Raw genomic sequence first — 23,615 nt, forward strand, 5'->3', positions numbered from 1 at the left:
CCCTAAGCATGCACGGCCGCTGCTGGAAAAGCCGCGAACTCGCGGAATCTCGTTACTTCGGGAAGAGCCATAAATCCACGTCGCTTTTGAAAGCTTCGGAAATTGGCAGGGCGCGTTGCAGTCTGCCAGTACCCTCTTCGTCTCCCTGTCCGCCCTCGTCCCCCTTTGCGACGGCCCTTCCCACCGCTTTCCCCCCTCGACCGCATTCCTCAACGGATCCTACGTGCCGCGAGACGAACGAGCGCACCGGCACCCTAAAAAGGGTCGAAATCTAACTGGAACTGCGAGGACAACGAGCTTGTCGACGCCGTCGAGAACTAGACGCGCGCTTCGACGCCCCGGGAAACTCCGGACGAAGGATATTACCGACGAGCTTATTCCTGGCATCCTAACTGCAGTTAGAGCTCCGTCTCGGATAGATTTAAGGTTGTCCTGCCGCGCAAAGGGTCAATTTTACGGAAGCTTTTCGAAACTAATACCAGTACTTTTATCGGAAGATTATCAGTTTAATTGTCCCGCGATTAGACGCGTACGTACAAACACATTGGGAAACATGTGTCGTTAATTAACCTCATTGCCGGTAGGGCAGCGAACCAGGTGCTTCTTTCTAATACACCGCGGAACAAAGGCGGTCGCATTGTTAATATTTCCAATTACCATCGCTATTACGGCCATTATCGCGGCTGTAACTTATTATTACGGCTATTATGCTGGCGCCAACGTGCGGGTGGCGGCCTCGATTCGATAGTTCATCGGCGGTTCCGCGGAGAAAGAGCGGCACCGGAAAGAGGGGCAAGAAGGGATAGGACCCTTTAATTATTTTTGCGCTCGTTACACCGTGTGGAAAAAAAATCAGAATATAAAAAAGAATTATGGCGCTTCCATGGGATGTTTTCTTTCGGGAAAAGCTCACCCTCTCGATCCTCCCTGCCTCCGTGCGAAAGGGGTGCTCTTCGCACGCGATGCGTCGAGTGCGCCGGTAATAAATCTATTCGCGCGCAGCGATGCGCGTCTCTCTCGCAATATCGAAAAACAGAGACGCTTAGTAAATACGGAAAATTGTGCCGTGAGATTTTCATAGCGTGCACAAAAACGATTTGGGAAAATGCGTTTGCGTTAAAATCTGGCGAGAGAAAGAGAGAAAGAGACAGAGAGACAGAGAGACAGAGAGATTTCCTGTTTGAAAGGAGAGCGCTGAAATGAAACCTGATTATACATTATATGTTCTATCACGCTAATGCGAACCGTATTACAAGTTTGTCTCGTGCTTGTACAACAAACAAAAGCGAGCAACTCGCGGTCCAATCAATGGGACATGGGCATCTTTGAGCGCGTAGGAGAGCGGTGAAACGAGATGGAAATGCTCTGAGTTTCCGGCTGCGTTTTACATATGTTTAATCGCGTCGGGTCAAAGGCGCAACGACGGCTGATTAAATTAAATTTCTGCGGGCGCGGCTTTAACGGCATCGCCTTCATTCGCAGTTCCCTCGTTCGTACCTCGTTCGCCTCGCAAATGTGCTCGCCAGATGCAACTATCGACGTAGTCGTGATGCTCTTTATTAAGTCGGCGCGCATGAACCAAGTCGGACTCGCGAGAACATACGTGTCTCGAGAAATTCATTAAAAATATCTACATTTCTCGCGTCATCTCTCTGACATACGTCTGACGTTTTTATTTTATTTTATTTTGGCTCCTCTTTTAAACCTAAACTTTTGCAGAGAGCTCCTCGAAAACCCTTGGATTCTTCCAGTCGTTTAATGTTTTTTCGCGAAACTTACCGTTGCATTTAAATTAACAGCTACATTTAAAGTTATTAAAAATTAATACCTCGATTAATAATATTCCGCGACTCGTTTCGCAGCGAGAAGGTGTAAAAAGCTAAGATTAAATTAACTGTAATCGCACGGTGTTGTTTCGCTCGTTTTTTTTCCCCACCCCGCAGTTCGCCAGTATTCTACATATTCATATTGGCAAAGAAGGAAACGATATTCAGCTCCCATTCCGCGCGGCATGCTGGCGGTTCACGCGCGCAGTTTTGATTTATACGGATTTTCACGTCTAGATTTCGGTAACGCGTTAACCGCGCAAATCGAGCGCAGCCTGCATACCAATATCCGCATGCGCGTTAAAATTTAAACAAGAACTCCGGGGTCTCTCAGCTCCGCGGGGAACGCACGTCCGTGTGTATTTTTCTCGACGCCCAATCCGGGATGCAACACCGGCTCTCATAAACGGTGACTTTTCGCAAAAGGCGAGGCCAGTTAGCGCTTCACCAAGCACGAAACCAATTTTCGAAAAGGGGGTTATTTAATTAAAACAATTTATTCGCGACCTTTTTCTGCCCGCCGCTCCAGCGTGTGTCCTTTCATGCCGTCAGGAGGTGGGGGTGGGGGAAAAAAAAAAAAAGGCAGCAATATCTACGTAGGTGGCATACAGCCAATTCCCGCGATAAGCTTTTAATTATTATTTCGATCCGCGGCGAGGTCGCCAGAAAGCCGTGTCGATATTAAGGCCGGTTCACACCACGGTCTGCGAGAAGACAAAGTTACATAACGCCGCGCTGCATTTTAAAGAGATTAAAAATTAATTTCCCTTATCATTTTTATTGCGCAATGTCGTTAGTTAGAAGAATTCTCACGAGTATCGTCCCGGGGGACCGAGCTATGAGTATTTATTAAAGATTAAAAATTAAAAATATAAAAAGTTCGCGAAAGTTCCCTTCTCGAGTTCCTGAATGATAAGATCCCAGGATTCGAGTTTCACTTGCAATTACTAAGACTGGAGAAGAGAGCTAGTTGCGAGCAAAGCGGCCTTTATTACAACGGCGGTTTTTTTTTTTTTTTTACCAGCGAGGGAAAATCGCAGAATTGTCGCGAGCCAACGAACGCAAAAGTTTCATCGTTTACCCAATTCGCCGATGACGCGAGTTTAGTCGGCAGCGAATAAACATGAAGAGAAAGAGCCCGCTCGTTCGCGAGACACTTTTTTGGAAAGCTTTTTCCAATTTAGAGCTGGCGAGATTGGCTCCGCGCGTCCCGTTATAATTATTAGATTATTACGAAAGTTTGTTCTATAAAATTCTTCCTGCGAACATATTTTTACAAATTCGTTCTCTCTTTTGACAATTTCGTATAAGAGGGCTCATCTCGCCGGCTTCAGCGGTCTTTATTATTAAGAGCACGATCCAGAACAAAAATTTTCAAACTTTCAAGTTAAAAAAAAAAAGAATTCCTTGTTAATACCCGAGTGGAAATTCATCTGTAATTATTCTGATTTTACAGCTAGTAGTAGATCGCGCAGATTAAATATATTTCTTATCTAGTGTCTACCCATTACTGTACAGAATAAAAAAAAAATAAGATTGTTATAAAAAAAAAAATAGTTTAGTATCCGTCTAGTCACTATTTAGCACGGGACACGTCGCGAGACAATTATTACTGTCTAACAACGAGCTAGAAAAGTTCGATATCTAAACGTTTCTCGCCGCGTGCTGTCCTACTACAAGTTCTGACCTACGCCTACGCGCGCTCGACTGCCGCGGTCGTTGACCTCCGGGCCCGCCGGCCGCCACGCGCGCCGCGCGCCGTAAACACGTGCGTTTACGTCGGCCGGCAGCTATCGTGTTGCGCAACCTGGCGGGGGCCGCGCGGGCGGATGGGCGAGGGACGCGCGGGCGGCGGGCCCGGCAGCCAGCTATTTCGGAAGTCGAGCGTGCGTTGGATAGGTCAAAACGCGCAGTAGACTTAGCACGCGGCGAAAAACGTTTAGATATCTAGCTTTTCTAGCTCGTCATTAACAAGTATATGTTTATATACTTAATTAATATAATTTAATTAACTTAATTAATATAAATTATTATATAATAAAATAATAAAAAAACTTAATTAATACAAATAATTGTCTATTACTTAGATGACTTGAGCGTTACATTTCTGGCTCGGTAAGGGACAGTTTTGTTGAATAGTACACGAGATAAATCACGAATAGGTTAAGTGGTCATTAAATAATTTTTTTAGTTAGATTGAATTTCCACTCGGGTATATATTGAAGCTATTGAAATTTCCACGAGATCGGTGCCATTACGCGTAATCATCTTTTTAAAAGTAGATTCTAACAAGAGAGGAGTTTGCAAAAATTATTTTTGATAACATCCCGATACTTCGCAGATTAACTTATTTTTTTTTTTTTAAAAGGGTAAAATTTTCCCGAAGGACAAGAATCTTTATATAAGTAAGAATAATCGTTTGCTGAAATAATCTACGAGAGAGATTTCCAAGTTGCTCTTTGATAAATAAAGATTCGGTGTTCTGAAAGGGTTAATTACCTCCCCTCCTCTATTTAACCGGAGTAACGATCCCGTTCAATTACCAACGAGCTCGGGGATCACTATCCTCCACCATCGTCTGCAAAAGGACGCTCGTCCTCGCTTCCGTTTACGAGCGAATGTACGCGACTCTCGACAGCTTGTCAGCATAAAGATCGTTACCTGCGCGCGGGCGAGCTTGCTTAATTACGCCACGTTAATTACGCGGTCGCGCTTTTACGCTGGCGACAACGAACGGCCAATTTTTACGACGCGTTCCTCTTGCTTAGAAATGAGTCCTTGTGCGAGAACACGGAATTGCAACGAGGGCAACGTGATATCTTTTAATTCCCCGTGATTATATTAGACATTCATAATGAAAGACGGCGGAAACGGGATAAATGTCAAATATCGCAGTGAAATGTAAACGGAATAAAAAGAAAAATAATTAAAAAAAAAAATTCGCGAATATTAAAAAATAAAATAATTGAAAATAATAAAGTAACAAAAATTAAATTAATATTTACTTTAACGGCAGGAAATTATCTAGATGACAGAACCGATTGGCATCGCGGAAAAGCAGAAACAATCGAGCAACAATAAATCTCAACGTCCGTTCGAATAAAAATATTCGCAATTAAAAATTTAAAGAAATTTCATAATTAATTCGTTGAAAAGAAAAGAAAGAAAAAAAAACGCAACAAAAATCGCAGATTAATCCGCGTCGTGTTAAACATTTTCCAAACAACTGGGGGAGTTTTGGGAGCGGACAGGATTATCTAATCCTAAGATTATCGTTGGAGTGAAGGCCAATTACGATAAGCGGTATGTAAGTACTCGCGAGCATAATTAACAAATATTTAGCTAGAGTTTAAGGAAGCTTTGCGGGATTAAAAATCCGTGTGCCACGCCCGCTGCGGCGCGCGGGTTATTAATGAACATAATTAATGAGAGGCGAGGATGCGTGCGCGAGTATAATTATTGCGATATCAGTTTAACGGCGATACAATTGTGATGAATATCCGTGCCTAATTTACGAATTCAAGCCGGATAAGTTGAACGCCGCGTTTTAGTCAGGCACGAACGCGACCCTGCTTCGGGTGGAAAAATTCAGTCACGTTTTATCCGTAAAAAAAAAAAAAGGAATGCAACGTCGTAAAAGGGCGAAAGCAAAATATCAGGCCCTCTAATCTCGCGGCGTAACAAAGTAATTTTGAAGTGTTGCTTTAATTAATCGGACGAGAACGCCAGGATGTTGTCGTCCCGGCGGATTAGCTCGTTCCCGGGCCCACGATTCTCGCGCAAACGCGAAATTCACTTAAACGGCCCGCAAAACCTACCCAATAGATTTTCTATGTTTTCCCCGAAGGGAACTATCTGATAAATCGCGCGATCGTGATTCGATCGGGCCGCGAAACGGCCGGCGTAAACCGCGACGGATCGATCTCTGGGACGTGGTTTTACGGCAGCCTCCCCCTCGAATTGGGTGTATTTACCGGCGAGCAATATGTTTATTGACCGTGAAAGCTTCGCGACTGCGAGATAAAAGTCGCCGATGCGCTTCGGCGGGCGCAGTGGTTTACACGGCGATAAACCGTCGAGCTGGGGCGATAAAACGGGCCGCGAAGCGCGCTCCGCTGGAGATAATCGCAGCCGACTGCTACTCGCGCAAGGAATATATGCACTTCGCGAAGTGTTTTCTCGATAGCGCGATCGCCGACTGGAAGTTGATGATGCCATACCGCGCGCCTCGTAAACACGACAATTTCTCGCGCCCGCGTGGAATAAGGGTGCGCGAAATGACACGCTTGTAAAAGCTCGTTCTGGCGGAAGGGCGGGCGGGGAAAGGGACATTACTGAAGGAGGCACTCGGGAGAAATATTGGCGGGATTAACATAATACTTCTGCCGTGAACCGACGCGGAATATTTAATCAGCGTTTTTTTATTCGAACGAGCGGAAATACAGAGACACGTCCTCTTTCCTCGTAATGCGAATGTTCACGGGTTAAGGGCCCGGCGGCGCCCTGGAAACAGCGCGTCGTTGGCCGCTTTGTTTGGAGACGCTCTTGCCTAGCGTCCGCCGCGAGATAAAGCCGCGGTATTTTAATTTCAAATGAAGAACCGCCGTTGCGTCCCCGCCGCCGTTCGCCAAGATCAACGGTGTCGTGACCGCTGGGAATTCAGCTTCCCCCCGATTTGCCCGGGTCGACTGTTAATCCTCGCTAACAGACGTGATCCCGATTATCCGTTTGCGAAAAATCGCCATTAAGATTCGAGGATCGAGACACGCGTTAATACATGAAAGAGCAACGAGAAAGTGGAGTACTATTGGAATTTCAGCGACGAGTACGTTGTCGCGAGCGGACGGAACTAAATGCCAAAATTCAAGGAAGATTCGCAAACTGCGGTCGTAACCGGCTATTAAATTCTCAAAGGAAACGTACGATCCCATTTCGACACTGTAAACTTTACGACTGGGCGAATCTGAGTACGATGTACCGACGTGTCCGTCTCGGGCAATCAGAAATTGTACCGCCGACCGCATCTCGCGCCCGTCGGTTATCCGCGTTGTTGCGAGGAGCTTTGATACCTTCTGCTTTCCGTTCGTTACGTAACGAATCGCTTCCCGACGAAGACGAAAGTATCCTTCGCTTTCCTTCCCTCGGAGGAAATCGAGAGAAAGAGCCGCTGCGGCGGAATGTATCTTTGCAGTTAATGAACGTCACCGGGCATGAACGAGCTCGAATTCGCGAGAATAAATGAAAAGCAAACAAAGTGACGTGTCGGCGCGGGTCTGTTGTCGGTTGCGCCGAAGAAATATATTGCTGTTACGGCGGGAATTTGCAATGGCAGACGTCGGCGAATAAAAACGAATCCGTGCGCTCGGAAAAACGCTCGCCATGCGACATTTTTATTTTGAAAAAAAAAAAACGTTAAACTGCCCGTGGAAAACGATCGGACAATTCGCGATGAAAACAGCGCGCTCTCCGAGATGAGCATCTTTCGATTCCGCTTCAATTACGGAATGAAATGACGTGATTCCGGTCCTACTGAAAGGGCAGGGAATAATACTTGCGAATCTTGGAAAATAAAAATAAAAAAATCGCGCCCTCGAAGTTCGTGCCAGCGAGAGTGAAAGTAGAAGAAAAAAAAGAAAGAAAAAAAAAGAAAAAAAAAACGAGCGGACAAACTGGCTTGCCAAGTTTCGAGAATTTTATTCGCCACGACCATCGAGATCTCGTCCCGTAGAGATCTTTCTCCCGGCGGCGAACAAAAAAAAAAAAAAATTATTTCGCGCCGCTTTAGACGCGTTGCCCCGAACAAACGAGTTATTCCGCGAAGCCGGGCAAGTTTTCCGTGTGAAGAGGCGCGAGGGTATCCTGAGCGAGCGTAGTTTCCGCGGGCGAACTTGCGGAGAAGCCCGAGCAAATTAGGCCAGTGACAACGCAAGTCGCCGGGTGACGTCTCGAAAGCGAGGCGGAAATTCCGCAAAACGTCGGCACTCGAAAGCGGACAATAACGAGCTTCATTTCCCAAGCAGAAGCGCCCGTCTTATTTCCGTCAAAGAGAAACCTCTTCATCGCGCGGGAGATCATCCTCGAGAAGCGGGAGCCGGAAAATCTACTCTCAGTTTCCCGATCGCGTCGGGAAATCTCGGTAACGATGACGCGCGTATTTCGCGAATTAAACGCGCTTATAGAAGGAATGGTCGTTTCGTCGGCGTGCGAAGGGAAGATTACTCGCGGCTGATTGAGAGAAAGCCGGGATCGAGGGAGGCAAAGGTGACGGGCGCTTTTTTTTGCCGGCTAAACGTCTCTTTAATAATGTTAAGCGTTTCGAGGCGCTCGAACGGCGATTCCGGGAGGATTTGAAAGGTGCTTGGTCATAATTCACGCGAGATATAAAAATTGGAAATTCATACTCGGTCAAGGGCGAGCTCTTCCCTCCGGCAAAAAGAACGCGCCGCGGGCCGGGCGAATTACTTTAAACGGGCGGGATGTCTCTCCGCGACAAAGGGAAGATGATGCCACGGTTAATGAACATCGACGAGTGAACTTGCACGAATTTGGTGGAAGCAAGGCAGAGCAAATTGAGTGAGGCGGTAACGGAACTATTGATCCGGGTTGCTCCCCCGTCCGGCTTCGCCCCTTGACTCCCTTCGACGTCCCAAACATGCCAACCTCCCCCCTCCCTTCTCCCTGCAGCGGCCTCAAGTCAGACGAAAAATTCCGTCTGCTAGACGCCACCGGGGAAACACGCGAGATTTTCCGAGACAGCGGCGTTTACTTCAAATTCGGCTCCGAATATGAAATCGTATGGCTCAATATAAGTCTAAGAAACGGTCCATTATTACGCGACTACATTTTCCCTCTGATAAAACCTGCTAATGCCCAATTAAACAATCCGCGTATGACGCTCTCGCGGCAATGCATCTTTTAAATATATATATATATATATATCGATATAAAAGAGTAATGCATTTAATTTATAGTCTTTAACCGTGCTCGTTACGGCAACAAAACGTTGCGTGCAATATTTCTTCTGTCGTTATGGCGATCCGATAGATTGTCAGTTTCGCGATTCGATTTCGTCATATCGGCAAGCGAATTTAAATTACTAGATCGAACGAGTGGTTTTGTAAACAGCGCGAGAGGCGGACGAGAGAGAGAGGAGGAAAAAGGGAGATAGAGGAGCTTTTGTCGAACTGATAACCGCGAGCGAATATTGCCTTCCTACGTCACGTCTCCCCCGCTCCCCCGTTCCTTCTTCCGACTCTGTTCGATCCCTTTCGAATACACTTGCTAATCCACCTGCAATTACGGCAAACAGATTTTCAGCAGTAGCGCCGTATAATTCGCCACTGTCGCGCTGCATCGATAATTCGACGTGCATCGGTCCCTCCCATTAGCGGAAGTCGAGAAGAACGCGCATATCGTTTAAATATATGCTAATAGTAATAATTACGAAACTCGTTGTTGCCCGAGATTGTTAGATAATTATTTGGCATGTAGCTCGTCAACGACGATAATGAGCGGCGTGATCGTCTATCCGCGCAGCTTCTATATTAATGTGCCGGCTAATTAATACATCGGTCCACTCAGGTTTATAGCATTCGCTCTTAATACAAAAGCGCAAATTATGAATAATAATTGAATTAAAAAAAAAAAAAAAGGGAAATTGTTTCGCGAAAACCTCGCGCAGGAAATTTGAAATTAAATATTAATAGTTTAAACTAGATTCCTCGCGCAAATTAATTCGGAGATAAATTTTTATAACGAATAATTTAGTCATTCGATTTCCATATCTGATAATCATGTAAATTTATTTCAGAATGCGCGGTAAAAAAGGTCCCATTAATAACCCGCCCGTTTTGTATTTGATATCCATCCATCCATCTCTCCACTTTCATTTCTGGCATGAATGCTGCTTAAAATCATTCCTTCACGCTCGAAATGTTGCGCCGCGTGCGGTTTCCAATTGTAACGCATTATCATTGCATTATCTCATTATTAATATTTAATTATTAAATAAATTGCTTGCTAGCGTATTTGCGTGCTCGAATTGGAAAAACGGTCAGTTACATTATTCGAATTAAAATTCGGAAGGGAAGCAAACATTTTCGAAATTATTGCTGGAAATCACTTTCCTTCTTTTTATTTTATTTTTTTTTTTCTTTTAAATTTTGCTTGATAAAATATCCGCAAGGGAAGTTAATACTTGATCCCGACTATCCACTTGATAATGTGCATTACCGAGAGCGGGCTGATATACATAAGATGAAAAATCGGCGACGCGTGTTGGCGAGGGTGCGCACTTGACTCCATCAAGCCGCGATGCGCGGAGGAGGCCGTGATGGGGTGGGAGCTGAGCAAGCATTGGAAATCGATAACGCAATCTGGCCGGCGTCGCGGCGAACATTTCGGCGTGACGGCGACGTCGGCGAACTGATATGAGCCGCCAAATGTGACAAACGTTCATAATGCAAGTAAGAAGAGGGGGGAGGGTGGAAAAGCTCGCGAAGAGCCGCCGGTTAAAGTCGATCCGGGGACCAAACTCCGGGCTCGGTGTCGGACGGAGCCGCGGAAATAAATGGATACCATCGGTCACCGTCGCGAATGACCGCTTTCGCGCCGCCGGGTATTGTTCATTAACTTTTCCGGCCGCCGATTAATTGCGCGCCCCTGTCGCCGGCGAAAAATCTGGCCGCGCTCCGGAAAACGAATTGGTGCAAAAAGCGAGCTGACCCAGGCCGCCCAGATAACCGGCATGCCTTTGTCATTGTTATTATTGTTACGCAAAAATGTCTTCGCGGCGGTCATCTCGAAACGGCGTTATCTGATTTACCTCGCGTTTACGTTTAAATGTAAAATATTTCGAAGCCGGAATACGCCCGATGAATATGGGATATTAAAATCTGTATAATTGCTTGTTAATTTTCCGAAAAGGGTTACGTTTTCGATTGAGTTTTTCGAAGCTGCTCGTCTGCGCGACTTGCGCGCGAATTCGCGTCTCTCGCATGGCGAGTTCGCTGTCTTTGAGTGACACGGCTGGAGTTGAGAGAATCGATCGCATACAACGGAGCTCGCCTGTCTCGAAGTTTGCACAGAGAGAAGCGCGGAAAGAGTTCGCGGGGATGAAAGACAAAGAGCGGCGACGTGGAAAAGGGGTGGAATTGTCTTCTCGTTCGGCTGCTTTTCGGAAATATATTCGGGCCGGGCAAACACATCGCGCATTTGTCGAGCAACGACTCCGTACAGGGAAAGTCGGGCGAAATCGAGTTACAGCGAGCGCGCGCTCGCGGAAAATATTAAAAATATATGGCAAGGCGATATATGAAGTGCCGAAACGGTGAAATAAAGCGAGAGACGCTTTAGCACCGAAGGGCTTTATCGATGTACCATCTTTCAGCGACGAAATACGTCGCAAGCCCGGGAACGCGAGACGATCTCGCGTAGAGAATCAATTTCGAGTCTCGTTCCTTCGAAATTACACAGTTAAAAAATTTACTTTATCTTTTTAATACTTAAATTTCATTAAATTTGTTATTTATAAAAAAAAAAAGTTCTCACAATTTTTGCAAACAAATTATTATTATTAAATTAATAATTTTCCTGCCTTCTGGATAGCCCCGGCGATGATCCGCCGAGCTTTTTGCGAATTCAAGACGCGAATAATAATAGATAATTACAGTCTACCTGCGGGGTCCCAACTTCTTAACGCGGTACAAAAGGAACACCCGATAGCCGCGAACAAAAGTCCTCTTATGGCGCCGTTACGGCGGTAAATCCCTGAGCGACCTAATAATAAATCGATTGCGAGCCGCAAGCGCTCTTTCATATTTTACAGTACGCTTGAACGCCGTCCGACGAGTCCAGTAAGTCTGACATATGGAATATTATAATAGGGATTTATGTTATTCCGCGATATTTCCTTTGACAGAGCGAGAGAAAAACCGGAAGACGTCCACCGATCGCGCGACGGCGATATTATTTCGCGCGGTAGCTCGCGAGGTGAAAAATCGTCTCGCCCCTCCCTCCCTCCCACCTCCCCGCTTTTTTTTCGACCCGATAAAAATTTTCCCTTGTATATTTATGCGAATGAAGTGAATTAATTAGAAAAAAATACTCGGACGATCGGAGATTTTATCTCAGAGGCTGGCGCAATCCGTTTACAACCCCTTTTGTTATTCAACGTCGGGCACCGCCGCAACTATAAACTTTCCGCAAATTAACGAGTAGAATGTTACAAAATTATTTCCCGCGTACATCGGTACGTATTGTTCGACGACACCGGCGAGGAAAAACGGGGCGGACGAAGTCGGGGAAAAGCCGGCGCATCCAGTTACGAACGCTGTCGCGATAAAAGCATAAAGAGCGAAGTATAATTCCGCGGTTTGCGGCCAGAGCCGCGCAGCGCGAAATTCATTCCGATGGGGTGGCTTATGAAAGCTACTCGCTACACGACGACGCCGAACAATGCATTCGCTCGCAACGTCGGCGAGGCTTCGATCAAACGGCGGAATACCCATCCGGCTTGCTCGCGCGAACTTTTCAGTATTTGTCCCGCCGGATAACGCACACGGGGCCGCCTCGAAGTATCACTGAACAAAAGCCCGCGCGAGTAAAGGCTGAAATACGAGAAAACGTTTTTTTTGTGTTTTTTTTTTTTAAACCTCGCGAAATTCGAAACAATACTGGACTAACATAATCTAAACGCCCCTGAGCGCTTTTTCGTGAAAAATAAAAATCGGGCACGTTGTCGCAACTCAGAGAATGTTGAAATTCATATTTTCGCAAAATACATTCCTTGATAGAGTATTATCTCGGCTGAGTGCATCCGACGTCGTCTCATCTCGTACGAGAGATGCCGCGCGACTACGAGCGGGTGGACGTCGCGACGCGTCGACTCGAAATCACTATCGCACGCGTTTTCAATATTTCCGGGTGATTATACAGCGCGGCATTATACACCTTTTGTAGCGGGATGACGCGGCCGTCGAATGAATACATGGATCCCGGACATGAATTCATCGCCGGGAAATAAAATAGGCGCGTGCACGAGCAAGCCGTATTGCACTACCATGTTACATCAAACGGCACCAGATTCCTGCGGTATTTAAATTACTTTCATTGGTTGTTGTTGCGGGGGACGGTGGAGAAAATGGGGAGGAGGGTTAAAACACCGGGAACAGACTTCGGCTTCTTTAGCGCCCGGGGCGATCAATTTGCGCGCGTATTATTTTCCGCGCTGATTGTAATTCATTGCTATAGGCAACGCGATATATTCCTCCGAACATTGCATTTTCCAATATCGGCTTTTTTTGGGGAGGAGGAGGGGAGGTGGGAGATTCGGGAAATAATAATAATAATAAAACGGAGGAGCAGTAATGCACAACTGTTGCGAGCGGTCGATACTACGAGCGAGAACAAATCGGCCGGCCGGTGTTAGAGGATCTGTCGCCTCCGCGAATGCAAATGGTTAAGAATTAAATTCCCTTTGCCATCCTTTTCGGACGCGAGGATGGCCTTCAGCCAATCGACTCCATCGGAGCCGATAGCACCGGGGTCGAGCACGCGAGTTTGACCCGCATTCCAGCCGCGCTCTGTCCTTTGGCATCGATCCGCTGAACGGATTAATATAATTTCCGGTTCGTCCGTGAGTCAAACGGAAAGGTCATCAGATTTCCGGTGCCGATCGAAAGTTCACCGAGAGAGGAAGAGGGAGAGAGAGAGAGAGAGAGAGAGAGAGCACGCCTTACTCCTCGCGCAAATAATATCAATATCTGACGCGTTATCGATTCCAAGTTATTATCGATACTTTGTAATTTCGTTCATGACACATATATATAATTTTCCGTGTTAGTATATTGCTCACGACATATTTATCATACGCAATACGATACCTGTATCAATATTACTGTGTTATTGATAATTTTATACGCTTATCAAATTTCGATTTAAATTGTATGTATGGCAGCTACACGTGTATTGTTTTACGTACAATACGCGAACAAATGTTAAGCACATATGTAGAAATATACGCCTGTATATAATTAGAAAATGGCTGCACATAATGCTAAGAAAATATTTGCTGGATACACGGATTTGCATTGAAATTCTGTGTCGTGCATGAAACGGGGATGTGTATCTTACGGGACGTGGGAGGCAGGATACTCCAGCATGACGCGCATCCGGCCGAATATTCATGGATAATTGAATTAGTCGCAATTAAGCCCGATACCGATCGCGAAGCGGCGAAACATATCTATCCTCCACATTTAGGCAAATAGCTTTGAAATTAAACACACGTGTGACTCTCCCTCTCTCTTCCTCTTTCTCCTATTTTTATTTATTTTTTTAAATAATTTTACGTAATAAATAAAACATAAGAATTTGGAAGCGCGACGTAAAACATTTTTATTTTATATCGCGATATTAATATTAATTTTTACTGAGTAAGAGTTGTGTATTTCCCACCCAAAATGTTTAAATTATTTTAAAAAAACGTCATGCAACTTACAGTTCAGATGCGCAGCAGCGGAGTTGGTGATAATCCTGTAACAAAAAAAAACGTAGAAATTTAATTACAGAGATACTACAAATATATTATAGCGTTAAAAAAAATTTATAAGCGTTTTAAATTAATTTATCAATTAAATAATGAAAAATAAAATTTTGTGTAAAAAAAAAAAAATAATAATTACCTTGAGGTTGCTCCGCTGAAGCAGGATGCCTTTCCGAGGCCTCCTCCTCCTCTCAGTTTATCGGCCAGGACTTCCTTCGACACATGTTCACTTGTTCACTTGTTCACTAAATCTTGATCTGAAACAGAAAAAAAAGTTTTACTCGATTAATATTACAATTAACATTTTAGATTATTCCTACCTACTTCCGCGGCACGTATCGTATCTGTCAATCGCAAAAATTATATCAACGGTAAAAAATATCATACGAATTGACCTGTGCTAGCTGCGTGTTCGACCAAGCAACCCTCTTATTCTACGGCAATCACGCGAACGCCCCACGTATGCCGCTCGCGTTCGCTCGAACCCGCTACGCAGCACTAACCCATTGCGCAAAGAAATTCGTACCGGATATTACAAACGTAATACAATTTTCTATAACGTAGAAGTAGCAAGATTAAATGACGCGCGCACAACGTGCTTTGTAATATCTAGTACAATATAAAATAAGTTTTTAAAAAATTATACGCAGCGATCTAATTTTATGGAACTGTCTTTATCTCGTCCCGCAATTTTTCTTCGCTTCCCCTCCTTCTGCAGCTTCCCTCCCGGCCCTCTTTTCGCTATTCTTCTTTTTTTTTTTTTTTTATCGCCGCAAGATGATTTCGTTCGAAAATTGGACGCGACGGACTGCCGTTAAGTGGCCTGCCGGGAGTAGTTTCATTCCGGGGCGAGCCCCGGTATTTGCGTTCGCGCGCGATCGTGCGAAATTTATCGCTGTCACGGCCCCGCAGCATCGCGGAACTTCTCGTGCGTTTATCCGGCAATTGTCGTCAGGCGACACGTCGTTTTGGTCCGCGAGCAGCGTCCATAAATAGAACGGCGCGCGTTTAATTAATTTAATTTACCGATCGGCGAATCTTTAGTCCGTGCCCTCGGCTGGATACAGCCGTCTAATTCGGAAGATAAATCCGCGTAATATGAAAATCACATTTACACACGGAGCTAAGAGTGAAACAGCTAAGTGTCTGACGGGATTTTACGAGCTTTTAGCCTTTGTAATTTAAGCTATAATTGTTACATCTCCGGCAAATTGTAATAATTAAAAATAAACAGGACGGTTAAAAAATTATTTTTTTTTTTTATAATTAGAAACTATTAAATACTCGTTACTTTTTAATTTTTATATCATTTATTGTACCACGTTCTCGTTTGTCACGCGAAAAGGAAACGCGGGAGAGAAAAAACTTTTCTGTCGGCATTGTTACCGCAAAACGCTTTACTTTATCTATGAGATAATACGTGTAGTTTAATTCGGCTTGTCGTTGCATCAGCGAACTTTCCACGCATTCCGCTAAACCGAGCGCTATTAATTATCGCCCGTGTCTCTCGAACAAAATGCACACGAGTCATACGTTCGATAACGAGGATTATAGACTAATTATTAGACTGTTACACGCGGCGGGTTTCGCTGACGAGTAAAATATTTAGCAAAAACAAAATTTACGAGAAGGAAACGTTTCTTGCGTAAAAGCGACGTCGGGCTTTCCACCTCGTTTCGAAAAAAAAAGGTTCGCTTAAAATCCCTAATCGTATTGTTCCTCGAAATTTTTTGATTTCCGCAAAAGGGGAAAGGAAGCCGCGCGAAATACGACAAAATTTATTGCCGCGGTATCGGACTTTCAATTAGCCAATTAATTAAAAAAACACCAGCCCGGGCTGTGGATTATTTCGGAGTGGACTATGGTTCGGAACGGGCGGAGATTAGCGGTATTTCGCGGGGAAAAGCTCTATAGTCCGATAACAGCCCGCGACAGCGATAGCGGATCGCAAATATGCGAAACGGAGACCGAGCGGGAGAATATGCCGGCATGATTCTCAATCGGCCGGTTTATTTAATTCAATTAAAATTCTTATTAAGTTCAAACACCGCCCACGGCCGCGACCGTGATCAATGCAAATTGCGATTCGCGTATGCGACATGGGCGCACGTTCGCAATCGGACCGGATGCGCCGTCGATTTCGGCGGCGGATTTACGGTTCGCGATCATAGACACGCGCACGTACACGCGCACGCCGGATTATGCGTTTCCATCGCCGGGCCGTGATCCTGGAGAAATTCACTTTGATCCCTGAATAATTTCCCGCGATCCGAGTCCGACTCGGCATCTCGTTTCCCACCGGAGGGAAAAGCCGGAAAACGTTGCGGGCAAACCGGCCGGTAATAGAATAGAAGGAACCTAGGGATCGCGGTAGAGAGAGTCGGAGTAAGTAGCCCGTAGTACCAAAGGGTGTATCGCGTAACTCAATGTTTGAATGGCGGATCGTGTTCTAAGCTCGCCTTTGCCTTTGTGTCGCGCGCAGTTTCGGAAAACTGACTACAACGCAATTTTAGGCGCGCGCCGGGCGTGATCGCGCGCCGGGCGTAAAGAGCGTAATTTTAAAAGCACGTTTTTTTCCGAACGCGGCGCCGCTACACGCCGGTCATCCGATACGCGATTGAAGGATCGGCTTTTCGAAATTGCGTTCCGGCGCGTTTGTTGACAGGAAAATCGCTAACGAGCTGGAAACAGCTGCCGAACAAAATATTCCCTGTGGGGATCGGGAAGCGATGACGTAACGAAGTGGCGCGGCTTTTATTAACCCGCCGGGAATCCTCATTTTAGCTCCTTTTAGCGTGCACGCCTGCGAACAACTATGACGTTATTTACACGCGCGCGTATATACGCTCCTAAAACGTCCCTTTAAAAATTGTAGGAAAATCTTGACGGTTTTGGTTGAAATATTTACATCCGGCGTTGATAAACTCACATTTTAAAACTTAACGTTCATGTTTAAGATAAAAAGCATCGTGTTCGGAAGAAAAGTAACAAGCTCCCGAGATAACGCTTTACGCGAGGAAGTTGAACTGCAATAGATCTCGCTCTACGACTTCACGGGAACTCACGGGCGCGCTGTAACGTCGTATAATGCAGTTGTAATTTCCCGTATCCGTTTTAACGCAACGACAGCGTTACGTCGCGGCGCGATAATGCAGGAAACTGCGGCGAGATGCTGCCGGGGTCTCCGGCGAAATCCGGTGCCGCGTCGCAGCGCGAACGATAATGGATGTGGCGAAGGAACGTGTAAGGGTTACGTCAGACCGTACTAACTGCTGACTGATTAATCCGCCCGGAATCGATTCGCTGTTGCGAGATTCATTTCGTCACCCATACGCAGCCCCCTCCTCGAGACGCGAACCTTTACCGCCGCGAATTAAACGCTCTGCTCTTACTCTTGATATCCCGTCGAACGACCCCAAATTCGACTGGCGAACCGCTTAATCCGAAGAGAAGGTAACTTGAAATAGCAATTTCATACGTGCACACACGGAGTTTCGAATATCTAACGAGATTATATTTTTATCTGCGTAATTTTATTTTTTTTTATTTAACGATCTTACTTCAACTTTAAGAATATCGCGGTCTTTTTTTTTCGATATTAAACAATTTCGTTGGAAAATGCTCTCACGGGGGTGTCGGGTGTTTACTTCCGTCCCGGAAATCATCTCTATAGAATGCTTATATAGAAATATAATGTATATACAACGCCGTCTATTTATCAGGATAAAACGGAGCTCCGTCATAACGCCCGGGTACTTTACCCGAACTTAACCATAGTAATCGAGGGTTGAAACGTCCCGTTGGATTACGGCGACTTCGCGGATAAGCCGCCGCGGGAATTTTTCTCTCGCGAAACTTTCGCGCAAAGCCGTAAGTCGTTACGCGTGAGCATGTAAAAAGGTCGGGGGAAAACTTATGCTACTTACCCGCGCCGTCGTCGAAGACCGGGCTGACTTCGTGGGGTGTGATTTACTGCCGGACGTTGGATGATGTTTGGACCAATGTGCCGCTCCGGCTGCATTAGTTAAAGTGTCGGAGAATTTATTGTCGGCGGCGGGCTCACCTCCCCCTGCAAGAAGAAAAATATATGAGCGACGTCTATTTCTGTTTATTGCCATGCGAAGTTGGATAATGTCCCGGCGATATTGACTAGCCCTTTGAAACTGGCCGCCTTCGGTGGCGAAACGGGAAACGCAATGCACCCACTTGTCGCCTCGAGCATTACTTTCGAGCGCGATATATTTTCACCGCGCGCAACCAACGAATGGCAGAATTTATTTCACATTACTGCTGCGAAATATTTATTAGTCGAGCAACTTGTGATTCTCGGTACGTTGAGAAGTTACGATTTTATTGAAATGTTTCGAAAGCTGCTGGCCGATATATTTGTGAAATATTTAGGCTAATGAAATACGACCGCGTTAAGATTCACAGCCCGAGAAAATAATTCTCCATTTTTATTTAAATAATACTGTATGTATGCTAATGTGCTTTTGCTATTCAAATGATACCGCGATGCTATTCGGAAAGGAAGAATATTCCGCTCGCGCAGACGTTGTTGCACGCCGATTTCAGCGAAGTTATCAAATTGGAGGCATTGACAGAGCAACGTAGTGCAGTTCCACATAAAGATGAAATCCCCGATTCTAATTAACCAAGATAAAGCGTCGTTAATCCCGCCTTACGGAAATCACCTCGCAGGCACGAGATTTAACCCTCTCGGGACGAATCGCGTGCTTATTATTCCGGATCTCGAGACTTCATCGTAATTGTCGGGGGTGAAATTTAAGCGCCGTTGTAAGCGCTGTTTTCGCTCGGATAACAGCCGGCGAGGGAAACCAGTCCCAGTATACAGGTGAGGAATTTTCCCTCCGAGGACTCGTAACTAAGGCATTAGAACCTTTTTCCATGGCGGGAAGATTAACGCTGTTTAAAGCTGCAACGACTAGCGGGGAACTTCTTCGCGTAGAGAGCAACGTGTAGAAACGTTCGCGCGTCTCGGCGAAACAACTGAATTTAATTCTTTTAACGTCGAGTATGTCGGAGGGAAAAATAAAAAAATCTCACTGCCGATAATGTCCTCGAGTTTTTCAATTTCCGCGTAAAATTCAGAACTCTATAAATTTCCCGAAAAAAATTACACCGATGGACATAATATTTTCGTACGATTTTGCAAAACAGGTAATTTTAAACCGACGAAGCGAAAGTTCAACGTTTATTGGCTCGAAATCAATGTCTCATTGTCACGGGAGGATTTTTTTTTCTTTCCTCTTTTCATTCCTATCTCCGGACACTCCCCTCTGTCGCTCAACAGTAATTCGTTAATTCAGAATTGTCTTTGAAGTTGCTAGGTCAGGAAGAGAATCGATATTGTCTCCGCGATAAAAAGGATACTTGAGCTTTAGGTGCACCGGAAGAGGAGGACGCGGAAGGAGGGGGGGAGGGGGGCGGAGGAGTTCTAGAGTGGAGCTGAAGATGGGGGCGGGATAGGGTTTCTTCCACTTAAATCTTCAGCCGTAGAACAAAACTCGCAGATTCCTGAAGATCTCCTCGCCGAGTTTGACCCGGCCCCGAAACTTTGTTCGCGCTCGGCGACTGGTAAGCGGGCTTTCCAGCTGAAGAAGCGAGTCCCCGAGTGTGCTGAATTCACCACCGAAAAGCCTCCGCTTTGCCGCGCAAGAAAAAGCATGGATCGCGATACTTTTCTCGTCGCGCGGCGAGGAGGGAAATATATCCGTGAAGATTACGCGGCGCTCGAATGCCCGGGAGAGATGCAAGGATCATGAGGCGGATACGAATAGATACGTTCTCCTCGAATACCGGAAGAACCTTAAGAAAAAGGTATTCCTCTTAAAATTATCGTCTTCTTACCTCCCTTCGCGGACAGCCTACGTATCTCAAGAGCATCTGAGAGAAGGATTTCTGCCATAATCGAGAAAAGAGGATAATTCGTCTGCGAGAGGATGAGACCGCGATCGCGGAGAGAGTGAACGGGAGGACGTTACCACAGCGGCCTCCGAGGAGAACGTCGATAGACCGTAATTTTATTGCCGAAGTTACCGTGGCCCCGGAAGTTCACTTCGGCAAACATAAAGGAAGGGAAATACAACACAATTGGAAACTGTCTGCTGTCGCTGATCTCCGCGCGCCCGTTTCCTCGCGAAGATTTTTCTCGCAGAAAGAGAAGAGAAAAAACACCGATCGGTCGCAACTACCGGTTAACTTTCACATCGGCATTTAATAGTTTGTAAGATATGACGAATTAAATCGTTACGTTAGAGATAATAATTGTTCTATGCAAAGTATTACCTTTATAAATTCTCTCCGCGTGGAATACATTAATCGCGGAAGTTAATTCGTGTCACTGATAACGTCGCTTATCGAATATTATTATTTTTTAATACGTAATATGGAGCTGCGTTATTTTCGTGTTATTAACTTCAATCAATAATTATTGAAGCGATCGAATTATAAGTAACCCTATCGAAAAGTCTTTAATCTAACACTTTACCAAGATACTATTATAAAACAACATCTCAGCAACTTCAAATACACTTTTAACTCTTTCAATTAAATCTCTAATAGCATCTAACTATTACGTTAAGCATAACGAGCCGTAGGTTAAGCTTTATATAATTTTTGTGTTAGTTGGATAATTTAATTTTCAATGAAATGTAAGTTTTAAAGAAAAAAGAAAGAAATATAAAAGCGTGCAGAAAAACAATTTTTTAAAGAATCTGAGTACTAAATATAACTAAAGATAATTTTAACAATGCGCGCGGTTGCTATTTCGTTCGATAATATGCTTCATATAATTAAATTTAAATAATAATATCGTATCAACCAATTCATTAACAGAACTCTCAGTCCATTTAAAAGAGGTTGCTACTAAATACGTATCGTTCATTATTAATCATTAGTCAAGCATGTCACATTGTTATCTCTGAGAACATTGATCATCACAGAGACCATCGAACATATAATTCAATCATAATGTTGGTACTTATAATAACAAAATATTCCACTCTTGAAATTAATCAAACGTTAAATTGATTTAAAAACAAAATATCCAATGTGTGATATTTATAATTATTAAAAATAACAAAGATCAGCTCTGCAATCATTGATAAAAAAATCTAGTTAAGTTGCATTAATTAAAAAATTATTAATAACTCCAAAAGTGATTATATTTCTCTCTTTCTGAATGAGTAAAAAGACTCACCGAAATGCTGTCTGATTGCTCGATACCATTCAAGGTCGCCGTTGTTTGGTGCCTTCCAGAACAGCTCGACTGCCTTCCAATTCGTCGTCCGATGAATTCCACGTTGCTGTTGTCCGATGGCTCCAAATCGTTCACGGTCCGATGTCCTTCAAGCAGCCGTACTCCTCTGATTCTTCTGGTCTTAATCTGCATTCAAAATATTATTTATGGACGAGTGCAAAAGTGATAACAAATCTCTCTTACTGTATGAGTAAAAAGACTCACCGAAATGCTGTCTGATTGCTTGTTGTCTATCAAGGTCGTTGTTATTTGATGCCTTCCAGGGAAGCTCGACTGCCTTCCATTTCGTCGTCCGATGAATTCCACGTTGCTGTTGTCCGATGGCTCCAAATCGTTCACGGTCTGATGTCCTTCAAGCAGCCGTACTCCTCTGATTCCTCCGGTCTTAATCTGCATTACAAATATTTTTTTATGGACGAGTCTAAAAGTGACTGGACGAGTCCAAGACGGACTTAGATTTAACACATTAAAATGGCGGAAAGAGACGCGATCGCGGGGGAAGGAGGGAGGGGCGACACTTGCGATCCCTTCGATCAAGTTTGTTACAGAAACTTTTCGAATATTCGGCAGGAGCTGCCGCGACGAATTACGAGACAAATATCACGCAATACCGAGTTCTGCAGAAGCAGGCAGCGAACGAGATATAAAAAGACAAGTGGCGATTTCGTACAATCATCCCGCAGTCGTCGCAATTATACGTTCTACATTAATTAATTACACCACAACTGCTCGCTCGAATACGATCCGCGACGCTTTGCTATGTCGAACATGCAGTTGGCAGCATTTTTTTTCACGTCTCGTACGTACGCGACGCGAGTTAAGTCGAGATCAAAAATCCAGCTCGCTCTCGCTAAACGCATTCCACACGAGCGCGTAAAAAGTCCATGCGCGACGAATATTCTTTTCTACGGACATTCGAAACTTCATCGACGGCGTTTCTCATTTAAATATATCGCATTACTAAAAGAACCGAGAACGAGGACGCCCGCCCGCGCGCGAACGAAAGGCTGACTCTTTATTCACATCCACGATCAGTTTTCTGTAATACGAGTAAAATATACCTTCTTCCAAGTAGAGAACGGACTTCCGCAGCCTCTGCAATGCCGGGGACCTTGATTTATCGCCGTCAAATCATATAGCTGGGAGAGAATGATAGCGCACCTCGACTCCTGGCAGTCGTCACGGCAGCTCCGCGAGCAATGAGATGAGCAAGCAGCGACTGACCGGCGTCCGAGAACCTGCGCGTAGCAAATGCGCGGTAGCTTTCTGGTGCATGAAGTGCCTTTCCTATTGCGCCATTACACGTAGCGGGTCCGCAATGAACGACGCGCCCGCGAACGAGCGAACGGCCGGTGACTCTTTATTCACATCCGCGATCAGTTTTCTGCAATACGAGTAAAATATACCTTATTCCAAGTAGAAAACGGTCTTCCGCAGCCTCTGTAATGCCGGGGACCTTGATTCATTACCGTCAAATCATGTAGCTGGGAGAGAATGATAGCGCACTTCGTCTCCTGGCAGTCGTCACGGCAGCTCCGCGAGCAATGAGACGAGCAAGCAGCGGCAGGCAGGTCGGCCGAACACCTGCGCGTAGTGGTTGCGCAATAGCTTTCTGGTGCATGAAGTGCTTCTCCTATTGCGCCAGAACACGTATTGGGCCCGCATCGGAAGATCGCGTCGCTGCGTGTTGCAAATGCACCGTAGCTTTCCCGCATTTAAAGCATCTCCTACTGTGCCGAAATCCGTGACTGGTCCTGGTGTTCCAAGCCGGATCGAGAGCCGATGTAAGAACTGAGAACGTAGCAGAGGTAAGCGTACGTCTTCAGAACGTGGCTAGCAATCGTTGTTAATATATTTTGCTTTTTTTACGCTTCGGACAATATCTTTAATAAACTAAATTTTAAAGGATTTTTGTAGCGCTACCAGCGGCCGGCCGGTGAATCAGACTTCCTCTCTTTCTCTC

General features: G+C 45.1%; 1 long non-coding RNA gene across 1 annotated transcript in view; it reads right to left on the bottom strand.

Moving 5' to 3' along the window:
- The window catches only part of LOC139111460 (uncharacterized), a 29,969-nt gene extending 10,528 nt beyond the window's left edge, over positions 1-19,441 (bottom strand). Inside the window, exons 1-3 of the long non-coding RNA XR_011547210.1 lie at positions 18,297-19,441; positions 14,510-14,627; positions 14,326-14,360 (exon numbers count right to left, since the gene is read on the bottom strand). This is a non-coding gene — a long non-coding RNA (uncharacterized lncRNA). The remainder of the gene's footprint in view (positions 1-14,325; positions 14,361-14,509; positions 14,628-18,296) is intronic.
- Between the last annotated feature and the right edge of the window lie 4,174 nt (positions 19,442-23,615).

This window comes from Cardiocondyla obscurior, linkage group LG24 (assembly GCF_019399895.1).
Source record: "Cardiocondyla obscurior isolate alpha-2009 linkage group LG24, Cobs3.1, whole genome shotgun sequence".
Classification (NCBI taxonomy): Eukaryota; Metazoa; Arthropoda; class Insecta; order Hymenoptera; family Formicidae; genus Cardiocondyla; species Cardiocondyla obscurior.